Source organism: Nicotiana tabacum, chromosome 4 (assembly GCF_000715075.1).
Source record: "Nicotiana tabacum cultivar K326 chromosome 4, ASM71507v2, whole genome shotgun sequence".
Lineage (NCBI taxonomy): Eukaryota > Viridiplantae > Streptophyta > Magnoliopsida > Solanales > Solanaceae > Nicotiana > Nicotiana tabacum.
Window position 1 is genome coordinate 50,569,765 of NC_134083.1, and position 16,511 is coordinate 50,586,275.

General features: G+C 36.9%; 1 long non-coding RNA gene across 5 annotated transcripts; it reads right to left on the minus strand.

The window, feature by feature from the left end:
- Positions 1–4,360: 4,360 nt before the first annotated feature.
- LOC107764983 (uncharacterized) lies at positions 4,361–10,411 on the minus strand. Of its 5 annotated transcripts, XR_012708679.1 has the most exons (8): positions 10,125–10,411; positions 9,181–9,295; positions 9,054–9,101; positions 6,640–7,452; positions 6,510–6,551; positions 5,682–5,746; positions 5,500–5,573; positions 4,361–4,561 (listed from the first exon to the last, which is right to left on the minus strand). It is a non-coding gene; the product is annotated as an uncharacterized LOC107764983 (long non-coding RNA). The 5 variants fall into 5 exon arrangements; XR_012708677.1 differs by having other exon boundaries at positions 9,054–9,295; XR_012708678.1 differs by having other exon boundaries at positions 9,181–10,410.
- Between the last annotated feature and the right edge of the window lie 6,100 nt (positions 10,412–16,511).

The following is a 16,511-nucleotide window of genomic DNA, read 5'->3' on the forward strand; positions in this document are numbered from 1 at the left end:
TCTGTTTAATCTAACGTCATTTATCATTTGTATCGAATTAATCTACATATCCTTAAAACCACATATAAATTTAATTGTTATCCGTTTTTACGGTAAACAACAGTATCTATATCTTGGAACTTAGAAAGCCACTAAATTTCGCACCAGGATTTGCAATTTAGATCCAAATAAACCTGAGTTTCCAGTAAACTTGTTCTTCTACAAGTGAGACCTATGAAGCATGTACTCTCATAAATCACTACATTTACCATTTCGTTAACTCTGATTCCATGTTGACTTGAGACCAATACATTCGAGAATAATACAAGGATAAAGATTAATATTATAATCTATAAGCTTAATTATATGTAAATTTTTATGATACACATTACTTGTTTAATAATGTTAGGATCGGGAACCCGGGTAGTGCGGAATATAGCCAAACAACGATATAATGGCAATAACAAAGACAATGGAAGTTGATAACAACAACAATTAAAATAGATAAAGAAGACACAAATTTAACGTGGTTCGGTCAAAGTGACCTACGTCCACAAGCGGAGAGGAGCAATTTACTATAACAATAAGAGTACAAAATTAGAGTAAACACTCTAATTAATACGAAATACCCTAAGAGAATAACCTCACAAGATCACTCCAAAGAAAGGGTTCACACAAGTGCTTCCCAACACTTAACTCTCATACAAAACACTCTTAATAAAGGAAGAAAGGAAGAAACAAGAATTGAAGACAAGTCTTGTTGGTGTGTCTTCAAATGAGGAGAAACTCCTCTATTTATAGTAGAAATCCTTAGCCTAATAATGGATATTATGTCATGACAAATGTCATGATCCACAAATTTGTTATAATAGATATTATGTCATGGCAAATGTCATGAAAATTTGGCCATATTATAAATCTCCACCTTGGCCTAATTTTGGCTGATATAGTAAATTTGCTCCACCTTCTCCGCAAGAGCCCCAATGGGCATATGTCAAAATTTAATGCCATCAAAATCAGACAAATTGTATGATACCGAAACTGTAGTAGGGCCTATAACAGTGGATCCCAATAAAGTATACAACGAACCAGATCTGTGTGCTTTCATGATCACACGAGCACCTTGAAAAATTTTCAGAACTCCACCTTCACCAGTGAATTTGCACCCAAGGGATTCTAAAGTGCCCAAAGATATGAGATTTTTCTTCAACTCAGGAACATATCTAACATCGATGAGAGTTCTCACCACATCATCGTGCATTCTGACCTGAATTGTACCTTTGCCAATAACGTTACAAGTAACATTGTTACCCAATTGGACAACTCCACCTGCAACTGAATCATATGTAGAAAACAAGTCCCTTCTAGGACACATATGATATGAACAACCGGAATCTAAAATTCACTCATTGTCTAATCTGAAACTAGTTTCAGTTGCTAAAAATATAGTTCCCTCAATCTCATCAGTTGCTACACTAGCTTCGGCAGTGTTAGTATTTTTGTGCTCATTTTTTCTTTCTTTGTGCTTTTCTTTATTTTTCAGTTTATAACATTCAGAGATATTGTGACATTTCTTATGACAATAGCGACACTCTAAATTATTGTATCTGGAATTGGAGTCGGATTTGCCCCTAACAAACAAGCCAACTTCCGCTTGAGTTCCACTAGCTTCCCTAGTAATATCACTATCTATCTGTTCTTTTGATTTTAAGATAGATTTAATATCCTTATAAGAGATATTATCCTTTGCATAAAGCATAGTATCTCTTATATGCTTAAAAGATGGGGGTAGAGAACAAAGCAGTAACACGGCTTGATCCTCATCTTTAATTTCAGCATCTATATTACTCAAATCCATAAGAATGGAATCAAAGGTGTCAAGATAAGAGAGAATAGAGGTACCTTCACCCATACGAATTGTATAAAGCTTCTGCTTCAGGTAAAGTCTATTTTCTACCGTCCTCTTCATATATAAGGTTTTCAATTTTTCCCACATGCCTTTAGCTGTGATTTCTACAGAAACTTCACGTAAAACCTCATTTGAGAGATTTAAAATGATACCTGCTTTTGCCTTTTTGTCTATGATGGCAAACTCCTCGTCCATCATTTTAACCGGCTTATTCTCCTTTTCTTGCAACGCCAAGTCTAAGCCATCCTGAATTAGGATAGCTTCCATCTTTAATTGCCACATTCCGAAGTTTGCACTTCGGTCAAATTTCTCAACATAGGTCTTTGTTAGAGTCATTTTGGCTATTGAAACTAACCCGGTTAGATCCGGCTCTGATACCAATTTGTTAGGATCGGGAATCCGGGTAGTACGGAATATAGTCAAACAACGGTATAATGGCAATAACAAAGACAATGGAAGTTGATAACAACGACAATTAAAGTAGATAAAGAAGATACAAATTTAACGTGGTTCGGTCAAAGTGACCTACGTCCACAAGCGGAGAGGAGCAATTTACTATAACAATAAGAGTACAAAAGAGAGTACAAAATTAGAGTAAACACTCTAATTAATCCCAAATACCCTAAGAGAATAACCTCACAAGATCACTCCAAAGAAAGGGTTCACACAAGTGCTTCCCAACACTTAACTCTCATACAAAACACTCTTAATAAAGGAAGAAAGGAAGAAACAAGAATTGAAGACAAGTCTTGTCGGTGTGTCTTCAAATGAGGAGAAACTCCTCTATTTATAGCAAGAAATCCTTAGCCTAATAATGGATATTATGTCATGGCAAATGTCATGATCCACAAATTTGTTATAATGAATATTATGTCATGACAAATGTCATGAAAATTTGGCCATATTACAAATAACGTAATTAAAGTGTGAACTAATACTCTATATATAACTTAAAGGATCTATCTTTTTTACCCTTTTATTAATTGATTGTCCATAGACTCCTTAAGGATCTTTCTAATCACTTTGGAACTCGAAAAGCAAATCAGATTTCCAATCCGTCATGTAAGACACAGACGTATTAGGTTAAATATATGATGCCCTTATATAGACTCAGAAAAAGAAAAGAAATCAAATCAAGGGCATGAGAAACGGCTATATATTGAGGTATTCATAACAGAGCCAGCAAAGGAATCTGATAGTATTAGTGAGTATGGAACTGCATAATGATTTAGTTGTGTAGATCATTTCCTACTTGCCCTTCAAGCTTGCAGTTCAAAACTTCAACGTAAACTTCTAAGTAAGAATTTTAATACTAGGATTTCTGATCCAGAATTTTCTCAAACTTGGCTCCAACGTCAAAAGATCTCTACACTACTCATCATTTTTTTCACTCAAAAGACTTCCATAAACCCTCCTTTCACAATCACTCACTGTAAGACGACTTTACCCGTTTGGATTGCGGTTTTAGCCTCATCCAAAGGTCTACTTCTCCTTGACTTTCATGAGTTTAGCAATTTCTGTGTTTTCAATCAGACCAATTGATACGAGCGCAGAAAAGGTTTTTATACAATTGGTGATGCGGGCTTAGCTGTTGACTACCCTACTTCAGATCAATATAAATTGGTAACCAGGCGTGTGGCATGAATTCCAATTGAGAATGAAGTTGAGCCATACTTTCAGCTTTTTGGCTCAGTATTAAACCTGTATACGTGCACGGTTCCTTGCATTGGCTCAGAGATGATGTTTCTTGCTTTTGATACAAAGAGAGAAGAGGCTGTAATGCTTGACCTTCCTGAGTTCATCAGCCATCATCGTGTCAACGGTAAATGGTTAGGGGTACTTTTGGCACAAGGTTTACTTACCCTTGTTTGCACCTTAGGAGAATTATTCCATAATCATTGCTTCTTATGATGTAAGCAACAATTGGAGAGTTTCACACACTGTGGACAATTTTGTTATGGGTCCGGACAATTATAATTATGCTTTTCCAGTCTGGATCGACAACAAACAGGTGCTTTTCCTAGTAGAACGTACCCATGCACAGTATCATGATTTATACGAGTATGATTCAGAGATCAATGGGTATAAAATAGTTGCAGTTTTGGACAAAGGCTATTTTAATAATTATCCAGTGTATACCTTCGAACCAACAATAGCCAGTGTTCACAAGACACTCCGAGACAACAACAACAACAACAACCCAGTATAATTCCACTAGTGGGGTCTGGGGAGGGTAGTGTGTACGCAGACATTACCCCTACCCTGGGGTAGAGAGGCTGTTTCCAAATGACCCTCGGCATCCTTCCCTCCAAGAACTCCCCACCTTGCTCTTAGGGTGACTCGAACTCACAATCTCTTGGTTGAAAGTGGAGGGTGCTTACCATCATAGCAACCCACTTTGCCCAATAAAAGGAAACACAAAAGTTGTAGAAATTGTACCGTACTTTGTCATCTCGATGTCAAAATTTACTAGTTCTTTCAACATGTTCGCAGAAATATAGTGCACCTTCTTTGTGGTGTCACTTCAGAGTTTAGAAAAATGAGTTATAGTAGCATATTATTCATGTTAAATTCAGTTCCAAAATTCAAATTCATTAACCTGTTTCCCATTTCTGACACTGTTCTTGCTTCCTGCTTTCCGTTGACCAAGTTGTCCACTTGTACCCACCAACCCTACCAAAAATGGAGTATAGATTTAGGTCAATTGTTTCACGAGATAGAATAAACAAATATTCCTTCAAAGAGAAATGCCTTCGGCCACCACTACTCTGACTAACCGCAACTAAGATATACAATTAGCTACTGGCACCTTCAGTGGCAGATGCCTGAATAAGTGTATATGATATTTTTTTTATTATTCAAAATCACAAGACTTTTACCGCACATGATGCTGCAGCCAACTAGAAGATGAGAAGTGAAAAACCCGAGAGGGTAGCCAGGAATATAAGCACTACAAACATACACGAAAAGTTGTTACAAGAATACAGATCCCAAATAGGTAGCACCTTTACAGCAGAAAAAAAGTTCATTACTAGAATAGAGTTTGCAATCTTGCAATCTTACACTCACCACTATATGCGGGCCAAGGCCGCATAAGTGAAAGCTAATAAATCAACAAGGTGTCACTTTACAAGCAAAAGTTATTGGGTTAATTTCTTCCTCCAAACCTAAGAACACAAGGATTGCAGGAAGTAAGACTCATAGCCGACTAAATGTGCTTATAATCTCTTATACTTCTCAAAGTAATTAGTTCTGGACAAAACTAATGAACATCCTGGTTTTACCCTAAAGTTCTTTTTTTTTTTTTTTTACTTTTCTTTCATTTTGGTAGAAATACCAGTTAATGCAGAAAGAACACTTGAATTTGCATGTGTTTTAGTTGACTTGGCTCCAGCAACTGTAAATGGTGTAGCAGAGCAATTATTATAAGCTAACCTCTTTAAGAACTGAGGCTGCTGGAATAAAAACAACTAATAGTGATAGATAACCACTGCTGCTCCTCCATATTTACAGACAAACACATCAAGCCCTAAACCGACAGTCTCAATCAGCATGCAAAGAGCTTAAGCCACAAAGCCAAAGTAAAAGTTACAGGTTAGGAGTTAACTGACATTGTAGAACTGTGAGAACAGACTCGCTGTCTGCTTTCAACTTCGCATATGCTTCTTTGAAGGGTATGTTATATCTGTCATAAAATGGATGACTTAAATGCCATAAATAAGGTAAGGAAACATTAACTTGAAAAGATGAAAAGGTACAGTCAACAAGCTATGGAAAATGCAATATATGATACCACTTGTTCGCCCAATTACTCTTCAAGTAGAAGATCCAATTTCATTGTCCGATTCCATAGGAGGGCTGAAAGAAACAAAAAGTTCAGAAAGGAGGCAAAGTACGATTCTTAAAGATAGAAGTATAAGCAATTACGACAAATTCAAATGCTAAACTTGCTAAAAAGCAACAGGAGAGTTTCTTTGACCTTTGTTTTTTTTTTTTTCCGAAAGGGAGGGGGGTGAGATAGTGAACAAAAAGATATATGCAGACACTTATCTGGGAAACACTACAGAACTAAAATAAAAATAAAAAAATAAAACCAAAATCCGAAGGAGATGGAAAGCATGCAAAAGCAACTACTCATTGACTAAAGTACATCAGTTCTTTCAGTTAAAAGAAAAGGACATAGTATTTCAGAAAATATTCCACAAAAGAAACTGAGCACTATGTCTATAAACCTCAAACCATCTCTGATAAGTGATAACTCTCATGTGATGAACTTATAAAGAAACCTCTAGGCCCCCGGATTTCACAAAATGAAACCTATCTTGTGTCCGAACAACTGGATTTGAAAAAATCCTTAAGAGCAGCCAAAATTAATCGTATATCACCGCTGCAAGATAAAGTGTACAAGCTGCGCTCAGTACTATAACTAGATCACAGTTTGGCAAGCTGGAAAACTCAAAAGAAGCAACATTTTCTCTATGTTTAATCACATTAATGTAACTGACACCTCTTTTAAACAATCAACAACACAGCAAATAAAACATATTAGGAGGCAGATACCTTGCATTTTCCTATTTTTGGAGAAGAGTTATGGGGGGATGTTTTAAGGAAGAAGACTCACTTTCTTCATGTCTTCAAGAATAGCCACTGCACCCCTGAACATCTGTAGTTTCGTAAAAAAATGAGCTCATATAAAATGAAGATAACAACTTGAGCAAAATGAGGGAGAAAGAGATTATCCAAGGACCTACAGTTGAACCACAATCACCATCACCGACATTGCTATCCACTGAAAGTATCCCTGATATTTAGTTGTGCTGCTTCAATAGCTGCCTCAAGGATTTGGCCAGTTAGCTCAATTGTTGGGGCCGACTCGATTTTTGATAGAAAGAGACAGTAGACAGCAGCATTGAGAATAATTTTATGATTATGTGAAGCTCTAATATAACCAGCATTATTGAAACCTGTAAAACATTACTCCATCCTGCCCTTATTATTTGTGACACTTAATAAAAACACCCACAGACCATCAATACATCAGTGTTATAACTGTGACAGTCTCCTTGCAGATACATTTTTATGGAAAGTTTGGTCCACCCCAACAAAGCAAAAGGAGACAAAGCGCTATTATCTTTTCTTTCCTCCTCCCATCCAATTGCAACACTTAAAAACAATCTAAAGCCCGCTATGAACTCTGCCACCCTCACTTCCTTCCCTGTTGCCATCACTACCTTTCCCATATGACTTGTTCCTTCTCTCCCCATAGTAAGTGGAGAAAACTGTATTTTTCATCAGGAAATGATTCTTTTGTAATTGATGTGGAGTGTTGTGTCTTAGAAAATCCACCACTAGGCTCAATAAAAAAAGACTAGTGAGACTTAGCCAAGAGGAGGAGGATTCAAATTTAAAGTTTAAGCAAATATGGTAAAACACATCCTCAGGCAGATTCGTTGCTTCAAGCCATATGATTTGAATCATTTGTCAGACCTTGCAGGTACAGGACTAGTAAGAAGCTATGTTGAAATTCTGCCTGTGTCCTTAACAGTATTCCACGAACCAACAAGCTGAAAACAAAGAAAACATAATCTAAAGAAACACATAAACTGAAATACATTAATAACTTGTTTTGCAAATGATTTTGCTTCATATACAAGACATGCGACCCCTTCGTTCTTTTTTTTTTTTTTTTTTTTTTAAGTTTTGCGGAGGAAAAAAGATAAAGAAAAAAAACATGCTATAGATATCGTGGAAGTCACAGGAAATCCATGAGATTTGCCACTTGCATAATGCAACCTTAAAAAACTCATTAAAGTGGATTTTAGTGTCTCAGCCTAAGATACCTGTTCCTCCATAGGAAGATAATCTACACAAGTGGAAAAGAAACCATCTTCTGTCAATGCAAAATAATACAGAACAAAGTCAACCTTTATAAAGTTCCACCACCCATCTTTGGATGAAACTGAGATCTCATTGCCTAAGAAATTAGAAAATTGGGTTTCTATCTTTGTTCATGTTGAGGCTGAGCAAGCAAGCACAGTTAAAAAACACAAACCTTTCATGTTCATCATTCAGAAGATGACAGATTGACTTCTCATTTTTTAAAATTTTCTTCACGTTGAGGCTGAATAAGCCAACACAATTATATAGGAGGTGGTAAAACACAACTAACATGCACCACGATACTGACTATGAACGTTGTGAGCGGCTATTGTCCAAGCCAAACCTCTTTGGCCGGTAATGGCTCTAGGAAATGGTAAAGCGTCATTACTGACAATTATCATCTAGAATGCAAAGGCAATTCCTATAATATCACACAGTACACGCTATCTTTCAGTTTCTGCAGGACTAACTAGCTACTAAAATTATAGTTAAAAACTAACAACTCTAAATACAACAACAACAAAAAACCCAGTTTGATCCCATAAATGGGGTCTGGGTAGGGTAGTGTGTACGCAGACCTTACCCCTACCTCATAGAGATAGAAAAACTAACAACTCTAAATGAGTTACAAAAATTAAAAAAATCACATCTTATTGATACCTCTACTTTACAACCTTTGGATGTTGCTTCCTCAAACAAACCAAAATCAGTATATCACCATTCACCAGTATAAAGTCTATAAAGGGGTAAAGGACATTGGTGCCATGGACTGTCAGCAACTGGTATCATGACTTTAGGTGACCAGAAATTATGGTTTGGTCACTTTCCAAATTTTTGAACACATTCTGATTATTTAATTTAAATGTAAATTATTATAAGTTCAAAGTAAAGATAGTATTCTGTGGATACTTATCGAAAGAAATTGATGTTTGGGAAATTTTTAAGGGAAAGAAAATTAGGAGGAATAAAATGTAGAGATAAGTAAGCTACAGATTAAAACAGTGGAGTGTAGTTGAGAGACCAACATAGCCCTATCATAAGTAAGGTTTCTAGTAAGACCATCAAGGCTACGTTTCAACTCTTACGGCTTACCAAGTTACTCTCTCGGTTAGAGACTCCGATTGGTAGTATAGATAAATGTATCAGTGATCCACTACTTTTCATGTCACACTAAAAATTCCAGCCCAACCAGAGCTGGACAATGCAAGATGGTTTTACATGTTCAGGTAACAACACTATAAAACCAAAAGTCAGAGTTAGACAAGGAGATTAAGATTCATTGTACCTTGACAATCACATGGCAGTCCATGGGACCTGTAACAGCTCTTATATCCTAAAGTTGAATCAGGTTATTTAGGCACCAACAAAGAAAAACAAGTAGGCTGTTGTGTCAATCAAACAGGTAATCATACATCAAGAATTGAATCAACATTTGAAGGGGCAGAAACATCACTACAAATAGCTGCAATCAGCATCCATTTTCCCAAAGAAATCCAGCACGGGCAGGTTCATGGCCATTTTCACCACCTAAATTAGAAAATTTTCAAGACAACGTTAAACTGGACTTTGGTTAGAACCAGATTCCAAGGTTATGTGCCAAATTTAGGTTAGAGATTCCTGAGCAACTGTTTAGTCACGCATATTCCTGAATAATTATTCATAAGAATTCCTGGACTCCTTAAAGGCTTATTTAGTTATAAGTGGAATCACTAGCAGAAACTTCACTCATGTGAGGCGAGAAAGGAATGCACAAAGGGCACTGGGCAACTCATGAAAATGCAATTTCTAATTTTGCCATTATACAAATTAGAATAATATGTGAAGCTCCATGAGAATATTAATTTAGCGACACTCCTGTTCTAGAATTGAAATAGAGACATCAGGTATAATCCAAGTTGACCTGATATGACTGCAATTTTGTTCAAATTTGCATCTGAAATATAAAATATCATCACACAAGACAACCTTAACATGTCTTAGGGTATACAGGAGAAAATGTTACAGTGGATTTCGGAAAACTACCATCTTAGTAAGGCAACAGGATAAATAAAAACAGCGAACAAATTGACAACCTAAAACAAATAATATAAGTGCTTCCTCTGTAATAGATTAAGTTTTTATCACACAATTCAACACGCATTGATATCAAGATAGGCAGACGTCCTAAGTCCAACTCTCAAACCCATCAACAGAAATGTTTCCACATGATTGATTCAAGAAAAATAATTAGACCACATATGAGAGGATGTGTTTACGACCTAAAATAAATAAATAAATGTCTCTCTTCTTTAATAGTTAAACTTTGAAATGAGATGATCACACAATTCATAAAAGGAAATCCCTAAAAATGGATCACCTCAGGAAAACGAGCTGGATATGGCAACCCGCGACAAAACTTGGCAGAACTCTGTCAATGAACTCTGTCACAACATCTGCAATCAGTTCACTTTAATAACTATAGCATATGAAATTTCATTTAAAAACTGCATTGCATGATATAAGCTTCACAAATACCTACATAAATTTATGCACAATACAATAAATTACAAAGGCACTAATCTTATAAATGCTATGAGGAAGCACAAGATGGGATACTCTTTGGGTGATGGAAATATTTTAACTTCCTTAGTTGGCCAACATTTGAAATTGTTTCCGAGTTAGAACATTTCATTATCTTCCGGTTTCTACATGCATCCTATGTTGGAATAGATGGCCCAAACACCTCAAGCCCAACAGACACAGATCCAGGCCCACCCGGTTGATACACTGATCATACAAGTCTTGTAAACTTATTGTATAGATAGACACTTTTTATTGCATAGCCATTGTTTTATTCCTTGTAGTATAAATAGATGATAAGGCTAATTTGTACAGTTGAATTTTTCATTTTTCAATACACAAATATTTTTCTTATTCTCTGGCTTCTTCCCGTTCATATCGTCTAGGGTTTTCTACAGAATGAAACCAAAATTCTCTTCGATTACTCTCAGATTCACATGGTATCAGAGCGAATCCTGGTAGTTTTCGCCATTATCTGACCCTTCACCGGAGAAATTTCGATAATTTCATGTCCGTTCTTGTTCAGATGAAGTTATTGGTAATTTCGGGTTTGTTTGATTGAGGTATTTGGTTAAGAATCGTCCCTCAGAAGCTTATTTCAACTATTTTCTGATGAATCTTGTCCTCCGTTCGTCAGATAATTGGACGGGTATCACAACGTGAAGTTCATCTCAAAATTAGGGTTTTCGTCATTGTGAATCGATAATTCTGGTGATATTTTTCTTTGCCCTAACTCTCTGAATCCTCTATATTGATTACTTAGTCAATTTTCAGTAGATATTGTTCAGTTTCAATGGCTATTAATAATGATGCCTCATCTCCGACTGAACCGTCTGGTAGTTCTACCTCTTCAGTCCTTGATGTTTTTCATCCACTTTATCTCCATCCTCCTGATACACCGGGAACTATATTAGTTTTTGTACCATTTGGTGGTACAGGTTTTGGAGATTGGAAGGAAGGAATGTTAATTTCATTAGCTACAAAGAATAAAATCCAACTCATTAATGGAACTCTTATTGAACCTACACCTAACTCTCCTCTGTATCCTCATTGGCAACACTGCAACAACACGGTTAAGGCATGGATAATGAACTCTCTTTCTAAAGACATAGCTAAAATAATTCTATACTATGAAAATGCTAAAGCCCTTCTCTTTCAATCTAAGTTACCTACCAAGTATTGGGGGAGTGTGTTCTTACTGCAACCTATCTAGTAAACAGATTTCCATTAACAGTTCTTTCTAACAAAACTCCTTATGAAGCTTTACTTGGTCATCCTCCTACTTATAATCATTTTAGATCCTTTAGTTGTTTAGCCTATGCTATTGTTCCTCCTCCTTCTAGAGACAAGTTTAAATCCAGAGTCATCCCCTCTGTATTTCTTGGTTATGCTTTTGGCAAGAAAGCTTGCAAATTGTTACACTTGGGTAACAAATCTATTTTCTACTCTAGGGATGTGACCTTTGCTGAACACATCCTCTTCAGAGAGATCCCCATGCAAAAATATATTGTTGACATCAAGTTGTTAGATGTTCCAAGAATGCTTGGCAGCTAAAGCAAGCAAACACTTAATAGTGGTGAATTTGACTACAGGAGAAAATATCTCAAAATAGTCAATGTCAGCTTGTTGAGTATCTTCCCTTATTACCAACCTAGCTTTATACCTTTCAATGCTACCATCCGAGTGTTGCTTGATTTTATACACCTATTTACAAGGAATGACCTTTTTACCAGGAGGTAAAGGGACTATGTCCTAAGTCTGATTGGCCTCTAAGTCCTGAAATTCTTTCATCATGGCTTCTTGCCAAGCAAGGTTAGAAATATCCTGATGATAAAATGCTGGTTCAGACAAGGATATAGGTGAAGATGAGGAGGAGGAAAAGATAGAGGAGTGGGCAGGAGGGACAACATAACAAATGTAGTCCTTAAGGTGAGTAGGAGTGACAATAGGTCTAGAAAATTTCCTCAAGGGAGGAGGTGAAGGAGAAGAAGAATCAGGAGAAGAGGCTAATGGTGAAGAAGCAGAGTTGAAAGGTAAAACATGAGGAGGAGAAGGGGAAGAAGAATCGGGAGAAGAAGCTAATGGTGAAGAAGAAGAAGAATTGAAAGGTGAAGCAGGAGGAGAGGAAACAGGATGAATAGAAGAGGAAGAAGGTTGTACAGGAATGGAAGAAAGGTGATCAGAAAAAGTAGTGGGTGAAGAAGAAAAGAAATCAGAAGGAGAAGAAGTGGAAGGAAACAATTATTTCCTATAGGCGGGATCTCTAACGAGTAGCACTTTAAAGCTTATTTTATCGTCATATCTTAGTCCAATAGGCATAATTTCTAGGTGAGCAAATCCAAGTAGAATAATTGCAATCCTATAGGCATGATTTCTAGTAGGCGATGAGGATTGACAAAAACATCGATGAGAAACTAATTCCTATAGGCAGGTTCTCTAATAACACATAACAATAAATATAATTGCAGCATTTGGGGTTTGCGAGCAGACAGTATGCGTGTGTGCTTCTTCTAACGTTGTGATTTCTACAGTGTACATGTAATCGAACAACACATATAGCAAATAAATTACCAAGTCCTGTAGGCATGTTATCTACCCCTTTTGCATGTTAATATTAAATTCTACCCATTCCCCACTTTACTAACACCCCAATCGTTTATACAAAGTTATTACAGGACCATTAATGAGTAAGATACAATTGTTATCAAAATAATGACAATAGGCCCACAACAGACCCAAATGAAATACCCAACACTGTCTAGGCCTTCAGCAATTCTCACACAGCATACCCAGACTTCTAACAAGGAGTCGTATTCATCAACACAACCCCAGAATCCATAGAGGTGCCCAAATTCAATTCATATAACCATATTGTCAAACATTGCATCATTTAAACCAACCGACTTAGATGTACAGCAAATAATAGGAAGAAATGGGTTGAATGGGGTAGTTTAAGTTTCAGGGAATGACTAAGGACCCAAATCCTAGTGTGTCAGAGTTCTCAAGGGCCTCAAATGGACCCCGAGCGGTGCTCACACTAGGGAGGTCAGTAGTAAAGCCTAGGTAGCCTTGGCTTTCAGTCGGCTAAGAATGAGAAATTTAAGAGAGCATAGGTAACAAGTGAAGGAGAGTGGACCAAGGTTGAGAGACAGGAATTGAGGGATACAATTATAACTTGAAACAGACATGTCCAAGTTGAGCATATAGAGCAGATAATCGAACAGGTCACAGGATTTAAAAGCAAGTTTAGTAAAGATTTAGAAGCAGGTTCAACACTTAGCACATAGGCAGTCACATATTGGCAGAGTTAAGGAAAGAACAAGTTTGCAGGATTGACAAAGATTATCATGCACAGATGCCCAATACCAAACAATCGAAAACCTAAAGGTCCAAATTATGCCAAGTATATATCCTAGTGTCATAAAATATCCATGTTAATTTCACATCAGACGGCAGAACTGTATTAGACATGGTGGGGCAACACAGATTATGACAATTACTGGTGGATCAAATGAGCCAAAAACATGCTGAGGGAAATATTAACAAGGAACTAGTCATGGTTGGTAGAGAATCATCTTAACACAGACTTAAAACATACTACATAGGTAAGATTACCATTACAGAGATTCAGAACAGAATGGGAAAACAAGCTCATGTCAGATAGTAAATGTAAACATTCAGGTTTTGGACACAATAGACTAATTAAATAAAGAAAGTACAAATTATGCAGATGAAAAGATTTGGGCACAGACTATCATCTCCTGCTACCCGGTTACTATGTTAAAGTTGTTTACCTAAGAGCGCTCTAATTCAATTCTACGTCGTGCCCTATGTGTGCACTACACGTCCCATACCTATGGTCCAAGATGTTTTGGACCTGTATTTGGATGGTTCTAGACCTTATCTAGGCTGCTAAAAAATGCAAAACTAGGCGACAAATAAAACATATAAAGACTTCACATAAAAGCAATTGAGGGCTCATATTGACCTCCACACTTAAGCAGCGAATGCACGCAAACACAGATGTCAATTAGGAAGCTGCAGAATCCAGAATCTTAAACCTATAGACATGCTTTCTAGATGATTTTTGAGTCAAAGTATGCTGGCAATTTCAGATGAAGGACAGAATTATTCAGGTATTACAAGCTGATTATTGAAGGTTTTAAGTTACCAATCCTATATGTGTTATGCCTAGGTGATCTACGCAGTTGAGTATAACAAAATCTGCTAGGAAAAGTCCCAGAATTTTTCAGGTTTTCCTAACAGTGACGCTCAGGAAATAGTGTTTGAGTAGTCTAGTATTAACCAATTAACGAGCAATTATTTCCTATAGGCGGGATCTCTAACGAGTAGCACTTTAAAGCTTATTTTATCGTCATATCTTAGTCCAATAGGCATAATTTCTAGGTGAGCAAATCCAAGTAGAATAATTGCAATCCTATAGGCATGATTTCTAGTAGGTGATGAGGATTGACAAAAACATCGATGAGAAACTAATTCCTATAGGCAGGTTCTCTAATAACACATAACAATAAATATAATTGCAGCATTTGGGGTTTGCGAGCAGACAGTATGCGTGTGTGCTTCTTCTAACGTTGTGATTTCTACAGTGTACATGTAATCGAACAACACATATAGCAAATAAATTACCAAGTCCTGTAGGCATGTTATCTACCCCTTTTGCATGTTAATATTAAATTCTACCCATTCCCCACTTTACTAACACCCCAATCATTTATACAAAGTTATTACAGGACCATTAATGAGTAAGATACAATTGTTATCAAAATAATGACAATAGGCCCACAACAGACCCAAATGAAATACCCAACACTGTCTAGGCCTTCAGCAATTCTCACACAGCATACCCAGACTTCTAACAAGGAGTCGTATTCATCAACACAACCCCAGAATCCATAGAGGTGCCCAAATTCAATTCATATAACCATATTGTCAAACATTGCATCATTTAAACCAACCGACTTAGATGTACAGCAAATAATAGGAAGAAATGGGTTGAATGGGGTAGTTTAAGTTTCAGGGAATGACTAAGGACCCAAATCCTAGTGTGTCAGAGTTCTCAAGGGCCTCAAATGGACCCCGAGCGGTGCTCACACTAGGGAGGTCAGTAGTAAAGCCTAGGTAGCCTTGGCTTTCAGTCGGCTAAGAATGAGAAATTTAAGAGAGCATAGGTAACAAGTGAAGGAGAGTGGACCAAGGTTGAGAGACAGGAATTGAGGGATACAATTATAACTTGAAACAGACATGTCCAAGTTGAGCATATAGAGCAGATAATCGAACAGGTCACAGGATTTAAAAGCAAGTTTAGTAAAGATTTAGAAGCAGGTTCAACACTTAGCACATAGGCAGTCACATATTGGCAGAGTTAAGGAAAGAACAAGTTTGCAGGATTGACAAAGATTATCATGCACAGATGCCCAATACCAAACAATCGAAAACCTAAAGGTCCAAATTATGCCAAGTATATATCCTAGTGTCATAAAATATCCATGTTAATTTCACATCAGACGGCAGAACTGTATTAGACATGGTGGGGCAACACAGATTATGACAATTACTGGTGGATCAAATGAGCCAAAAACATGCTGAGGGAAATATTAACAAGGAACTAGTCATGGTTGGTAGAGAATCATCTTAACACAGACTTAAAACATACTACATAGGTAAGATTACCATTACAGAGATTCAGAACAGAATGGGAAAACAAGCTCATGTCAGATAGTAAATGTAAACATTCAGGTTTTGGACACAATAGACTAATTAAATAAAGAAAGTACAAATTATGCAGATGAAAAGATTTGGGCACAGACTATCATCTCCTGCTACCCGGTTACTATGTTAAAGTTGTTTACCTAAGAGCGCTCTAATTCAATTCTACGTCGTGCCCTATGTGTGCACTACACGTCCCATACCTATGGTCCAAGATGTTTTGGACCTGTATTTGGATGGTTCTAGACCTTATCTAGGCTGCTAAAAAATGCAAAACTAGGCGACAAATAAAACATATAAAGACTTCACATAAAAGCAATTGAGGGCTCATATTGACCTCCACACTTAAGCAGCGAATGCACGCAAACACAGATGTCAATTAGGAAGCTGCAGAATCCAGAATCTTAAACCTATAGACATGCTTTCTAGATGATTTTTGAGTCAAAGTATGCTG